At 40.0% G+C, this 15,779-nt stretch overlaps 1 protein-coding gene across 1 annotated transcript in view; it reads right to left on the bottom strand.

Annotated features, from left to right (window-relative positions):
* Positions 1-14,468, bottom strand: part of npy2rl (neuropeptide Y receptor Y2, like) — a gene marked incomplete at its 3' end in the record, with an annotated part of 84,552 nt that extends 70,084 nt beyond the window's left edge. The window contains exon 1 of the mRNA XM_080898774.1: positions 13,861-14,468. The remainder of the gene's footprint in view (positions 1-13,860) is intronic.
* Positions 14,469-15,779: the final 1,311 nt, after the last annotated feature.

Consider the following 15,779-nt stretch of genomic DNA (forward strand, 5'->3'; position numbering starts at 1 on the left):
GGCAGCCGGGGATGGGGAGGAAAAGAAGGGAGGAGCAAGATGCCCCTCCCTGGGGCCAGCTCCCCCACTGACCCCAGTAGGCACCTCCGTCCTTCGGCATCCACCAAGGCAAGGGAGCCCAGGCCCATCCAGATCAGGGCCTACGGCAGCAGGACCACCCAGCCATACAGGACCCGGGGCAGCCCACCCGACCCCACCCCAGAGGAAACTGTACCCACCCTAACATTCAATCATCTCCCAGACTTCACAAGACAGAAGTTTATTCTCTACCTCTCCTATGACTCTCCCCCACCTGCAGAGTGGACTCCTGCAAATACATCTACCCACAGTTGGCAACATTCAACAACCACTCACCAACCAGTCTGGGAATATGCATGTATGTACCTAGTGACGGGTGGTCACCAAGTTGACTCCAGGCCACGCCAGTGCAGTGTTGGAGACAGATGGACTGTTAAAGTTCAGCATTGATTTTCTCTGAAATTGATTAAGTCTAATTCAAACTGTAGCTGAATATGATAATCATGTATAATTTGAGGGAAAACACTTAATTTCATCAGGAAACTAAAGACTTCCAGTGATCAATTGTGAATTAGGTGAAGCATCTGAACATATGTGAAGGCTTGTTACTGCCAAACACTCAGTACAGTGATGCACATTTATACTTGATGCTTTTTCTGCTCATGCTCTCTGGGACAAGGACAAAAATAGAGGTGCTGCATGTGACAGAGAATTAAAAAAAATGAGAGATGAATAAATCAGCGGACTGGTGATGTGCAGCTAAATGGAGACAGAGAGAGAGAAAGCATCAGAGAGAGCGTCAGACTGAGAGGATGAGTATCTATGTACGAGTGGAGACCAGAAAATACAAAAGCATGTTTAACATTTGGGATTTTGTCAACACTGAGCAGAACTGACAGAACAACTCTTAGGTTTTTTTTTTTTTTTTTTTTTTTTTGGGGGGGTTGGCTAAATGTAAGCAGCACAAATACTCAACCTTTTAAAGTGCAGCCATCTCCTCAGTCTGAATCAGTTATCTGTTCAGTATTTACTGTATATTGTTATCCAAACAGAGTGAGAGACCGAACCCTCTGGGACAAAGTTGTAGTTATGTACAGTATAGTATAACTTTCACAGCCTTTCTCGGAGACTCTTTGACACTTCAGATAAACAGCAGACAAAAATAATTGGAGTCAAACTGAAGGTCTGAGGAACAAAAAAATGCTGTCCCTATTATTTTCAGGCCATACAGGCAATAGTTAGGCACACCAGCACTTCGGGACACTGCCCTGTTTCCAGTCTGGCTGCCTCTGCTTCTTGTTCAACTCCTGTTCCTTATTTGCTATCCTGCTGCTCATGGGTGGGGAACAATAGATGAGGACGGGCTAATTGGTGAGGTTAAAGATTATCCTGACTCCAGCTACACGTCCCAAAACGCATATTTACCAATGAAAGACCAAAGGAAAGCAAGTTTAAAATGTGGGTATAATTCAACCATTTGGATCATATTGAGGCTTAAACTTAGTGGTGTGGTCACGTTATTCTACAAATATGGTCACTTCTGGCTCAAAGAAAGCAGCATAGCAACATATGGGGTTATCTGATTGTTGGGATTTTAATTTAATGTGTCAGTCCCATATTTTTTTCCTGATTTATGAATTTTGAGGAATTCAAGACAATACCAGTCTCAATTTAACTGTATTGATTTATTTATTTATAAAAAATTTTTTTATGTATTTTATTAATACTAGTTCTAACAGGTGCCTCTGTGTTGTTATTCTGCTGTGAATGTCACCTACACAGGTGTATAGGACAAATGCATTCTACTTATTCTACTTCTACTTCTGGTTTTAATTTTAATTTATTTATCTGGAGAGGGTTCAGAACTGCGACATATCAGATGTAGCAGTCAGAAGGTCTGCATACACCCACACAAACCTCTTATCAGGTAAGAGGTTTTGAAACAGGAGATACATGTGGGAAGAGAAGCAGACGAAGTCAGGGAGAAAGAAATGAAGGAAAAGAATGAGACAAACATTAACAGAAGATGACAAGAAAGAGAGGAGGAATGATGGGAGGGAATCAAAGAACAAAGAGACAAACAAAGAAGGTAAAGACAAAACACGAGAGAGGAGTATGAGAAACAAAACAAAAAAAGGACTGAAGTGTGAATAATACAAAGTGACTGGAGATGGCGTGTATGAGCAGATTTGAAGCTACACTGCTGGATTTGTGCAGCTGCTCACATGCTCCTCACCTGCAGGCCACCTGTCTGACAGTCTAGGATTTATCAAAGCAATAAAGCCGAGATGGACTGCAGTGAAATTAAACGACGGAAGGAGGGAGGGGAGGGAAAAGTCTAGCTGCAGGATGTAAATGTCAACTCTATCCACCGGGAAAAATCTTTCGAACTCAGCTGAGACAGGAGATAAAAAGGAAAAGACGTCTATTTACTTTTACACTTAAAAACCATTTTGGTGCTTTGTGTATTTTTCTGCTAAATTAAAGTGTTTAAGATTTATGATTTTATAACATCTGCGCAGCTGCTGTTTACACAGAAAAGTCCATTTCTGCTGGGGAGTTCTTAATCCTCCTCTGTACCCAGTGGGACCTTATCTGTTGGTCTAATAAAAAGTGATTCACAACCCTCAAACAGTACTGTGGGGGTGATTTTTCCTATTGAAGGTATGAGGAATTATTACATTAGGTAAATTGCATTTTAAAAACTTACAGTTTAATTCAAAAAGTTTATTGAGGTATAAAGTGGATATAAATACAGATCTTTCAATTTTAGAAACAATGACAACTTAGGAAGTGGACACAAACTCAAATAATGGTTCATCTATTAACATGATCCAGGTCACCATCAATCACCCTATGTTAGGGTTTTAGTTAGGTTAACATCCACCTCTTTCAATAGACTCTTCTCCTATTTAGTGAAAATGGAAATGCAAAACAAAGTTGATGCATAGACCAGAATGGTGACATCTCCGACCCATATTAGATTTATTCATGGTGTTCCTCAAGGCTCTACCTTTGGTCCCCTGTCTTTCTCTATATATTGCCTTCTATGATAATTCCTTCTGGATTCTCAGTTAAAACATGCACATTTTGCTGGCATTTGGTCAAAGTAAGTCCTCCAAAGTTCTAGATAGCTAAAATATCATTTTATATATCATTTCTCATCTAATTTTCTTTGTCTTGTTTTCCATCTTTCTGCTTGTTTGATATCTCTTTTTTTTTTTCTTGTCTTTATGGCCATATGGGATTTCAAATTATGTTTAGGTGGTTTCATGTCTGATTTTGGTGATTTGTGCTTCCTTAACATCTAATTTTGTCTCATTTTCTTCTTATTTCATGGAAATTATGTCCTTCTGTACCTGTTATTCATAATTTGTTAAGTTTATGTCTGATTTTGTTGTCATTTTGCCCATTTATAATTTTCTTTAATTCTCCAATTTTGCCATATTGTATGACTTTACGCATTTTGCTAAGTTTACAGCAATATTTTGTGATTTTTTTTTTTTTTTTTTTTTTTTTTTTTGCATAATATTCACAGTAACATTGTTTTATGTTATTTTGGCTATTTTGTATGCCTCGGTTTTGTAATTTGTAAAATGTGGGGGTTTGTATCTTTTCTAATTTGTGTTATATTTGACTAATATCATGCAGTATTGCACACATTTTATGATCGATATTGGTTAGTATTTTCAGTCTTCTTTTCACCATTTTGGTCATTTTAGCATTAACCTTTCAATTCATTTCAGTTTTATTTGTAAAGCACTAAATCACAACAACAGCTGCCTGAAGGCCCTTTTTATATTGTAAGGTAGACCCTACTATAGCAGCCATTTGTGAGGGTTTTCTTTCTTATTTAAGGAAGTTGTGTTTTATTTTGCATGTTTTGTGTTTAATGCTGATTCTTTTGTTTGTCAGTGTGATTGTTTCATGGTCATTTTGCTCTTTTTAGGTCTCAGTTTGGTCATTTTGGATCTGGGAGGGCATTGTCTTGTTTTGTTAGTATGTGTCTTATTTCTGTGTGCCATTCTGGTCATTTTAGATCTTTTATCCTTTTGCATCCATTTGTGGGCATTGTGCATTCTTTTTGGTCATTTAAAATCTAATTCTGAAGATTTTTATTCATTGTTTGCAGTCTTTATAGTTACTTTGTCCCTTTCTGGTCATTTTGCATTTTCGTTGTATTTTCTGCATGCCGAAATCATGGCCTGTTAAGTAACACATTCAAATTTGGGGTGTTTTCTCTCATTTCTATTATACTTTTATTTTGTATTTGTTTTCCTTCTGTGTATTCTTTAAAAACCACTTCGTAAGATAGTTTTGGAATGTGTAAAAAAAAAAAAAAAAGCTACAAAAGTTTGTTATTATGATTCGTATAATATAATTTGCATTTGACCTTTTGCTTGTATTGCTAAGGTAGGAGCTAAGCAGTAAACAAGAACTACACAGATGCAATAAAAATGCACAAAATCCAATTTACATAAAAAGACAGTCAGGAAAAAGAAAACATGCAAGGACAGACTGAAAGAAATGGGTCAGCCGAAGTCATAAACCTTATGGCATCAGTGAGTGATTTTAAAGGTAGTAAAAATGAGATGTAAAGTTCAAAGCCATGTTTACAACATGTTTTCAAGCCATAAAGATATAAGCACACAAAACAAACACACATAAACCGAATCAATATATGTGGACTTCTTAAAAGAGTGAAGTTGGTGGTTGCACGACTAATGGAACACTAACAGCCCCTGCGAGTGTGGGTGGTAATCGTCTGTTGATAAGGAGATAAACACGTGGTTTTATGGTTGAATGCTGAAACAAAGTCAGCTGTAAGCTCAGTAATAATGTCAGGTTTAATTAACTCATCTGAGAAAGATGAAGACGGGCACACGGTAGAGGATTAACATCAATCAGAAACGGGACAAGTTAAGGGTGGCCACTGCAGGCAAACAAGCTGGTGGTTCGGAGAAGTTGTTCAGCTACACAAACATTTTTACAACTCTGAACAATGAATGAAGCAATCTGGTGTGATAAAAACAATAATTTAATCAACTCCAACTTCCAACATCGAGTTGGAAATTCTCCAATGTAAATGGCTTGCTGCTCTTTTTATTCTTTTTAGATATCGTTCACATACTTTGAGTTATGTGTTGCATACAGAAGAATGGAGAAAAAAAACAGACAGGAAGTGATGAGGAAGAAAGAATATTAGAGAAATGAACAAATGAAGCCATGTGCAACCATGCTCTTCGATTATCTGATTGCTGACATGTACAGTTTTAAATGAGACCTCTTAATTAACCCGCCTAGCTCATTTTGTTTTCTCTGCTCATTCAGACTAACAAGATGCTCCGACGGGCACGAGCACATCATCAGCAAATAATGTCTGAGAGCACAAATCATATTGAACGTTCTGTAATAATGCAAATGAGATGCAAATGATCAGAGCTGCACATCAAGCATCATATTTAAGACACGGAATGATGAAAAACTCATCCCACAACAGATTTACGTGCACAGATATGATAAGATTCATGGTTAACACTTTGCAAAAGGCAAAATTAGAAAAGAGGCTTAAATTCATGTCACAGCTATCTTTCAGATTAAAAAGATAGATTTGATTCAACCCAAAAGTTCATGTTACAGCAGCAAATTCAACAATTGCTAACCGTTTAAAAACAAATGGATCACTTATAGACACTCACCAGACACTTTATTAGGTACACCTGGTATATATGGTCACATTGCATGGCATTAACACTGTACATGCATCCATGTAGATGTGGTCAACATCATGCTGCATTTTAAAACTAAGAATCAGAATGGGGAGAAAGGTGATTTAACTGACTTTGAACACAGCATGGTTGTTGATGCCAGACAGGGTGATCTAAGTATTTACTGGGATCTTCCCACACAGCCATCTCTTGGGTTTACTGAGAATGTTTCAAATAAAGAGAAAACATCCAGTGAAAATGCCTTGTTGATCCTAGAGGACACAGGAGAACGGCCAGACTGATTCATGCTTATAGAAAGGCAACAGTAACTCGAATAACAACTCAACCAAGGAATACAGAAGAGCATCTCTGAAGGCATGACACGTCAAACCTTAAAGCAGATGGGCTAAAGTAAAACCAGCAGAAGATCACACCAGGTGCAAGGAAAAACAGAAAACCAAAACTACAATTCACACTGACTCACCAAAACTGCACAACAGACGCTTAGATAAAGGTTGGCCGGTCTGATGAGTCTCAATCTCTGCTGCTACATTTGGATGGTAGCGTCAGAACGTGGCATGAACGCACAGATTTATCCTGCTTGGATGGAGCACTTTCAAATTTACAGCCCTCGGTGTACCTGAGTGTTGTTGCTGACTACGTGCATCCCTTTGTGACCAATCTGTATTCATCTTCTGATGGCTGCTTCCAGCAGAATAACGCACCATTTCACAAAACTTCATCACAAACTTGTTTGTTGAATATGAAAAAGAGTTCACTGTATCCCAATGGCCTCAGTAGTCAGCAGGTCTCAATCCAGTAGAGCACCTCTGGGATGTGGTGGAACAGCAGATTCTCATCATGGATATGCAGCTGACAAATTTGCTGCAGATTTGTTTGTGTAGATAAGGACAAAAATCTCAAAGAAATGTTTCCAGCACGTTGTTGAATCGATGCCATGAAGAATTAAAGCAGTAGTGAAGGTCAATGGGTGTCTTGACCTGGTACTAGCAAGACATACCAAATAAAGTGGCTGTTGAATTTCCCACCATTATTTTCTTGTTTTTAAATCACAACATCATGACTTTTCCTCTTCAAAGTCCAAAGCTAGAGGCTGGAGGGGTTGGTGGTGGAGTAAATTACTATACCACTCACACTAGGAACCACAGCTTGAGACTTACTGGTCTCTGTTACAGTTTTCCATCAATCAACTTTTTGGATATTTGACCTTGATTTGTAAGACAGAAGTCACTTCCATCTCTGGTAGACAAGAGAGAAAATATATTTCAGGAGATGATGGCAGGTTACAACCTTCAGGATAGGAGGCTGACCATCAGAATGATTGAAAGGTGATATAGCGAGATGGAGGGCGGGGTTAAAACAGAACATTTGCTGCCTCAGGGGGAAAAGCTGCAAAGCTGCGTGTTGAAGCTCAGCTGCCAGCAGCCATTAGATCACCCTCTGTGTGTGTGTGTGTGTGTGTGTGTGTGTGTGTGTGTGTGTGTGTGTGTGTGTGTGTGTGTGGCTGTTGATAATCTCTCACACGGCTTCCTGTAACTTTAATTGCCCAACATCTGTAGCCATGGTGTGCTCATTAGACAGGAGAAACAGTGAAACAATGGGGAAAACACACTGAGGGAATCACACCTCGACATCCTCAGTCCTGGTGTGTGTTATGTGTGTGCCCTGAAATCAGACAACACACACGAGCAGCGGGGTGATTGGCGGTGAGGCCTGAGTGCGCGAGTGTGGGGCTTTTTGTGATTATGTAACCATGTGAACAGACACACTGAGAGAAGCGCTGGTTGTACATGCCGGGATCATTCCCATTTTCTGTTGGTCACATTTGTGAGTGCACTGTGGTGGCACATTGTGGGTTCCTATTAGATGCCAGTGCCATGGTAACACTGATAAAGGAGAGTCAATTAGGACCAATATTTGGTTGAATGGTATGGATGCAGTCCCCTGCAGAAAAGATAGATACCACAATATTATGCCCTTTCATTCAGGTTAAGCATTGTGGTGGCACATATGCAGCTCAAATGATGGTGCTGACACCATGGAAACTGTGTCGAAGGTGAATTAGCTACTGCTTTTTTTTATTATTATTATTAAGTACAACAACAATGACAAAAAAAAGTTGGGATGTTGTGCAAAATGCAAATAAAAATAGAATGCAGTAACTGAAAATATCATAAACACCTTTTTTATTCACAACAGCAAATAGAAAACATATAAGATATTAAATACATGAGAAAACTATTATTAGTTTGAGTTTGATGGAATGAATGCATCTCAGAAATGTTGTGAGGAAACACAACAAAACAAAAAGCTAGAAAAATAACTGGTGCTAAAAAGAAACAGCTGGACTGGGTACAAAAAGGGGATCTTACAGAGGCAGTTTCTCAGAAGTAAAGACAGGCAGTGGTTCACAAAAAAAAAGTGAAGCATATTCAAAATAATGTTCCTCAGGGTCAAATTCTAAAGACTTTTAATATCATCTCCTGCACATAATAAAATCAAGAAAGAGAAATATCTCAGCACATGGGACAAGGACAAAAATCAGTACTGGATGCTCATCTGGTGGTCTTCAGGCACTCAGGTGGCTCTACATTAAAAACAGGAATGACTCTGATATGGAATTTACAGCGCTGGCTCAGGAATATGCCATTCACGAATGCAAGTCAAAGCTCTATCATGCAAAAAAGACACAACCTGAATGGCCATGATCCAGAAACACTGCTGTTGCCTCTAAACCAGAGCTCATTTAAAGTGGAATGAACTAAAATGGAAACCACAGATGCTGTGTCCCTGGAGTAAAGAGGCGAGGGACCACCCAGGCTTTTTATCAGTGTTCAGTTCAAAGACCTGCATCACTGATGGTATGGAAGTGCTTCAATGTCTTATATGGAATCAGCAGCTTGCTCGTCAATGGTTAAACATATATGCAGGTTTTAGAACAATATATTCTCCCATTCAAAAGACATCTCAACATTCATCTCCCTTGAAAACAAGAACACCGAAGCTAAATAACCTGAACAAGAGATCTGAAAGCCCAACAACTGTATTTCACAGAAAGCGATTTAGACCCTACAAGCAAAAGCAGACAAAACTTCAACTCAGAGCTGCAGTTTGACAGATTTAAAGCGCTATATCATTCATGCGTGAATCAATTTCTATTCAGTATTCATGTTTTGATTTTTCTGATATGTCCATTAGCACTCTTTCAAAACACATATCAGTCTCAGTTTATAACGGTCAATCCAAGCAGACGCCGTTACTTCTTGACAAGACTCAATGAGATTAAATGAGCCTGAGAAAGCGCAAGCAGCTGGAGGAAACTAGCAGTATGAGTGATGCCACTGTCAGAACAAGCTCGGTGAGTGACAGTGACTGATCGATTGACCGGTCAGACTGACACATCAAAGTCTGATTCACTGTAATCAATCAAAAGTGGCATATCCAACAGAGGAGGAGATTAAAGAGCCTGGAACATCGAGTGACTGTAAACCAGCTCTGTCAGTCACAATCTGCTACTGCAGTCAAGATGGAGTGAGTGTATGTGAAGTAAGTCTTCCTCTCCTTGTTAATATACCTGCACAGTTTAAAAAAAAAACAAAAAAAAAACAAATTCTGAATGCACCCGTTATGACTCTGTGTTGGACTCAGAAAGCTCAAAGTTCACTGTAAAGCTGCCAAACATAAAGTTCAGTGCACATGAAAATATCCATGAAAGTGTAGAACTGCAACTATAGACCATATATGTATGAAGAACATGGGTCTAAAAGTTGAAGCTGATACAGATGTGCTTTAAACCTGCATTCTCTCAAATGACCAGCAGGGGGCGACTCTGGTTGCAAAAGGAACACATTTTCTTGTCAGTTCATCAAACACTAAAACACTTGCATCATTTAATCTATTAATTTGTGATTCTGGACATTTTCTCAAAAGCTACTTGGTTAGGTTTAGCCACTGAAAACTAGTCTTTAAGACTGGATAGAAACTCCTTTCCACTGGACCTAAGGACTGTGAATACTATTGATACTTTTAAAAACTAACTCAAGACTCACTTGTACAGACTTCCCTGTATTCGGTTTTATATCTTTATACTGTTTCAATTGATGCATCTTATTCTGTATTGCAAAGCTTTTTGTGAATTTTCTTCTTGAAAAGAACCTTAAGGTAGTGAAAGCTACTGATTTATGTCCATTGCTCAGTCGAGAGTAAAAACTAGACTAAACCTGTACTAATATAATTTTGATTTTAGGTTAGGGGTTTTTTTTTTGTTTTTTTTTTTTGCAAATTTGTGGAGACCAAATAGTCCCCCAGATGTTGAAGGTGTTGCACATTCAACTTCACAAGGTCATCGCATAGGTCTTCTTGTGGGCGGCAGTTTGTCTCCAAACCCAACTTGGACTGTTTGCTATCACTGTTATGCAGTCTAACTTAGACGTCTAACTTAATTGCTGTATTATCACAAACAGATAATCATGTAGGAGTGGCATGGTAATGTGGTGGTTAGCGCCATCCCCTCACAGGAAGAAAGTCCTCAGTTTGAATCTACTGTTCGGCTAGCACCCTTCTAGGTGGACTTTGCTAATTTCCCCCCCATGTCTATGTGTGTTCTCTCAGGTACACCGGACTCCTCCCACATCCTAAAAGCATGTATGCTAGGTTAATTGGTGATTTTAAATTGACTAGGAATGGTTATAACTCTTTCTGCAATAAATAGGCTACTTGTCCAGGGGTTTACCCTGCATCTCACCCTGCATGAGCTGAGATAGACTCCAGCTCTGTAACCCTGAAAAGCAAGAGAAAAAAATGGATAGAGATTGAATGTAATTGGCAACTTGACCTCATTCAATTGCAAAATTATTATCCTATTGCTGTTTTATTGCCAACTTGATGCAGCAAAGTTGTTCTGAAACAGCAACTCATATAGATCAATTATAGACCAGATCTCCATCATCAAAGCCATTCTAAATGCATCTAGATTGCAAGTTCATTACATATATTCACCATAACCTTTGCTGTTCCAGCCACTGTTTTCCCTAACGTGACTGTCGCACTATGCACAAAAAGCTACTTGGTTAAGTTTGGGAAATGATACCTTCCTGTTTGGCACGAGACTGGGTTGAAAAAGTACACTTATCTAAAGAACTCTATGAACAGAACAGAAGAGCTGCGTCTCTGCTGGCAATGCTTCCAAACAATGTGCTCAAAGCACTAATGCCTCAATTCAAACTGTCATACTGTTGCCTTCCTAGTATCAGAAAACAGGACAAAACTGACCAAACACAAAAGTAAAATTGACTCAGCGGTCATTCCAAACATTAATACGCACCTGAATATACTTGACACCCAGGCGTTCTCACAGTAAACATTAACCAGATATATTGGAGTCAACAAGCACCTGTAGCATGAATACTGTAAAGCTAAACGGGAGCTCCTCCAGGAGCAGGAAGGTGCTCGTGAACTCACCTGTGCAGCACAAACTCTCCCTGATCACTCAGCTTCCATTCCACTGAGAGCTTTCAGAGAGCTGTTGCTGCTCTACAGACTCACAAATGGCAAACAGGAAGGAGCTGCACATGATTCAGGATCCAATGTGCATCTCTGGACCAGGCGGCAGCGTAGGCGTGTTTGATTAAGGCCGCTGGACACACATGCCGAGCGGAGCACCAATTTGGTCATCGATAGCTAATAATTAATTTCCCACAGCTGATATTGTGAGCTGGTCTCAGGTTTTATGTCAATGGGACTAAATGTTGTCACATAGGACTTCAAAGGTCCATTAAGTAATTTGCTGACTTCTGAATCAGATGGTACACAGAAATGAAAAGCTTGTTTTCCTCAAGCTGGATTTACTATCCGTTCATCTAATGAACAACATCTATGTTAGAACTTCAACATCCAGGAACAGTGTGTACCATTTAAAAGGTGGCCACATTAAAATGTGGTCAGACGGATGAATTATTGGAAGCAGGTCATCAGTAGGGATGGGATCGTTTAGGTTTTATCCGATACCAGTACCAAACCGGTACTTTTGAAACGGTGCCGGTGCTTAAACAGTTCTCGAACCGGTGCTTAAAGAATGAAGAACGAAACTTCAAAACTCCAAAAACCTCTTATGTTTAGCTGTTTTTTTGTAAAAAGATAACAATATTAGCCTTTTCTGCAGCTATAGGGGATTTATGGTATCACTCTTAGCTGGAAGCAGTGCTTAAACAATGGAAAAAACACAAACTTTGTCCTAAACCTCTCATGTTTAACTGTTTTCCACTTTTTCTTTGGTCATTTTAGCCTTTTTGGCCAGGGTGAAGGGAGTATCTGCCATCAAACAAGAAGACAGCCGCATGTAACTACGACGGTGTTTGCTAGTTCACCTTACATGCATTAATTTAATAACGTGGTTAGCCTACTCAACGTAAATTACACTTGTGCTCAGCGTAAATTACAAACGAACAACATTAAGCTACTCACGCAGAGAAGAACGGCTGCTGCTGCCATCATCATCCTCATCATTTCTGCTACACTGGCAGGGCTAGGGGCCAGGACTCTCATCTTCGGGTTCTTGGGGGATGTTGCTAACTCCGGATCCGATAACAGGCACCACACCCGCAGTAGATGTGCTCGATGTGAGGTCTCGCAGCAAGCTATCAAATACGGTGCATTTCTCAGCTTTTAAAAAATGCTATACATTGCCAGGTGTTTCATCAGATTTGAGGAGTTACCTCCTTTGCACAGTATCAGCTTAAAGCACTTGTTGCAGGCTGCTGAGTTTACATCTTTTGCTATGAAGTACAGCCAGACTTTTGACCACTTCGCCTTGGGCATTTTTAATCTGTAGCTCTGCTCTAAAAGAATGTACGTACCTGGGCCCGCCTACTATGCTTGCAAAGGTAAAATGATTGGCTAGAATCCAAAGTGTATGACATCTCAGGAAATAAAACACCGAAATGTGCGCTGCTTTTCGATCTGGTTACTACCATTTATGTCAGAACCGGTGCGGTACCCATCCCAAGTCACCAGCTATCAGCTCAGAGAGGAAACCTCACTAAGCCTCTGATTCTTTTTAAGACCTCCGACAGAAACAACCAACATTAGGACTTTTCTTAAGCCTGCACCTTTCTGTCGTCTCAGAAGCCACACTGACACTCAGACGCACACATTAAAGTGAGTGTTTGTGGGCGAATCGTTGGAGGAGAAGTGTGCAGGACAGATTTCTGCTGGAAATGATGGTTTAATATTTAAACAGCTGCGCTCCTTATCGCAGGGAGGATAAGACAAGCAGTGAACATGTGCAATCACGGCGCTGTTGTTTCTCTCTCATTTAACAGCATATCAGCGCTGCGTGCGAAACCAACATTTGCTTTTAAAGGACACATTTTCAACGTGGAGACCATTGAAACCAAAATAACACTAAAACTAAAGCTTGAACTAGAACTTTTAGAGCCAAAACTTTCTGAACACAGTACCTACTTCTGGTGTGTACATTCACAGTCACAATATAAAGAAGACATACTCTTGGGTGTCTTCTTTATAATCACCAGAGTCTAAGTGAGACCAGTGAGGCACACACAATACTGCATACATAACAACTCCAAAATAATTTTAAATGAAATTAATATATATTTTGATTGTGTGTGTGTGTGTGTGTGTGTGTGTGTGTGTGTGTGTAATGAAGTGAAAAAGTACATAAAATGTAAATTTATAAAATAAATTTATAAAAATCAAAAAAAGGAAAATATTAGAAAATATAAAAATTTAATTCATGAAATGAAATAGGATGAACTAAAATATTAAAAATAAGTATTAAATTACTTGTAATTTTTTTTTTACGTGAAAATCAAATAAATTAAATAACAATGTGAAATTGGATTAACGGAAATGAACCGTGAAAAGAAAATAAGGCCGTCCTATTAATAAAAAATAAAAGTGCGAAAAGTAAATTAGCCCCACATCTGAAGGCTCGCTCTTTTTTCTCGCGCGCATTTTGTATTCATTGTAAATCAGCGTGCGCGTGCGTCCATAAGTGCACGTGTGCTCGCTTACAGTACAAGCATGCTTCCTGTACTGACACAGCAGGTGCATGTGTGAGCGCGTGGTGTGCGTGCGTTCCTGACACACTGACCTGCTCCGAGTCTCTCCTCTCAGGCGCTCAGCGCTTAGCTCGGGTCCCGGCACCGCTCTCGTATCTCGGATCTCTCCTCTCTCTTTCCCTGGCAGCCCGAGCGGAAAACCCCGGGAAGAGTCACGCGGCTCCCGGCTGCCATCAACATAAATAAATAAAACAAAAACTTGAAATCTAATTTAAAAGGGGAAAAAATTAACAAAAAGAAAGGAAGAAAGGGGCGGGTGTCTGACGTTGGTTGAGAGTTTAAATCCCCATCCTCTGGATCCTCGTGTGTAAGTCCCGCTTACAAGTCTCTCTCCTCTGCCCGCCTCTTTCTCTCTCCAATGTCTTTTTGAATTTACCCAACCTGGAGCGGGAAGCGAGGTCTCGGTTGTCCTTTGCCCTATTTTAGGAAACAATCGCTCGGCTGCTGTCTGAGGCAGCGCTGACATCCGCGCCTCTGTCACTTTGGATCAGCGGAACCCGCCGGTAAGTTCGGCCCCCAAACGAGCCTCCAAGGAGCCGAGGACACTTTTAAAGACGGAGTCACCTCCTGCACGGAGAGCCAAATGTAAACGTACACACTCTACATCGGTGTTTAAAACATGCACATATGTTCTTCTCCTGCTCTCTCTTCTGCTGGACTGTGCGCTCTGGACACGGACTGAAAAGCTTTACGCACGGCGCGTAAAAAGGAGTGGAGGGTCATAGGAGGAGGGCTTCTCGTTTTTAAGAGGGGGGGCGAGAGAAGAACGTGGGGAGGGAGGATAGACAAGGTGGTGAAGACTGGGGGAGGGGGGGAAGAGACAACGGGGCGTGTGTGGGGGGGGCTATGGAGGTGCTGGAAGCTATGTGAGGGAGGAGTTAATTTTCATTTTATTCATCCATCCATTGAATTTCTGTGGCTTAGATGCTTAGATCTCCCTTTCCTCACCCTCCACTTCCAGTTCTTCAAACGTGGGCACAGAAAAAGGTGATCCCAGATCATAGCTGCTCCACTGTGGCCTGGGCTCAAGGGTTTTCTCACTGCGGCATATGCAAAAAACGTATCCAGGTGGCATTCTGAACTGCCTTATCTTCTTTTACTAATGAGGAGCTGTGGTCACTCTGAGGCTCTTATGACTGAGAATAACTGAGCTCCTTACTGTAACTGCAAAGGCTGAGCCCCCTTCAGGGCAAGCACATGTCTGCCACTTGTATCATCACAACTGTGATGACAGATGAGTGTAGGAATGTAGATCAACTTCATCTGCATTACTATAAAGAAAAGTAAGAGTAATGTGTAATACAATTAGCGTTTTTTTGAGTGATATCTCCACCACATAACTGTTGACCTCACACACGAGCTCACGCTCCCTCCCCACTAGAGAGATAACATTTCAGTTTCAGTTCCACAATCAGACCACAAAGGGTTCAGACTGCTGCCAGATTTAAGAAGAAATACTTTACAAATTCTATTTTGCCAATTTTTTATAGCAATTTTAAATCATTTAAACTAAATAATGGAATTCTGTATTTTTTTTAAATTATTCGCATTTTAGTTAATCATTTAAAAGGGTTAGGTTAATAGACTTCTTCATTAATTCATTTTCTTATCTTTATTTTTCATATTCTTTTATTTTACTTTATAATTTGTTGTAATGATCTTATTTTTTATTTTCGATTTAATTGTGTTTCTCTGATGAAGACAGAGGGGTGAGAGAGGCAGAAACAAAAGAAGACCAAAGAAACGGGATTAAGAATGATGAGAGGAGGGAATGAGATTTAAAGGGAATTTAAAGGATAAGGAAGACAAAGGCAAGAGGGGTAGACGGAGGAGATAGGGGAAAGAAGAAAGGAGGGACACCAGGGAAGGAAAATTAGAGAATGAGAAGAGGAAGAGGAGGAGAAATGTGTTTTGATAAAGGCTGCAGAGGAGGAAAAGTGGGTAGAAGACA

This window comes from Rhamphochromis sp. 'chilingali' (genome assembly GCF_963969265.1).
Source record: "Rhamphochromis sp. 'chilingali' genome assembly, chromosome: 1".
NCBI classification, from domain to species: Eukaryota; Metazoa; Chordata; class Actinopteri; order Cichliformes; family Cichlidae; genus Rhamphochromis; species Rhamphochromis sp. 'chilingali'.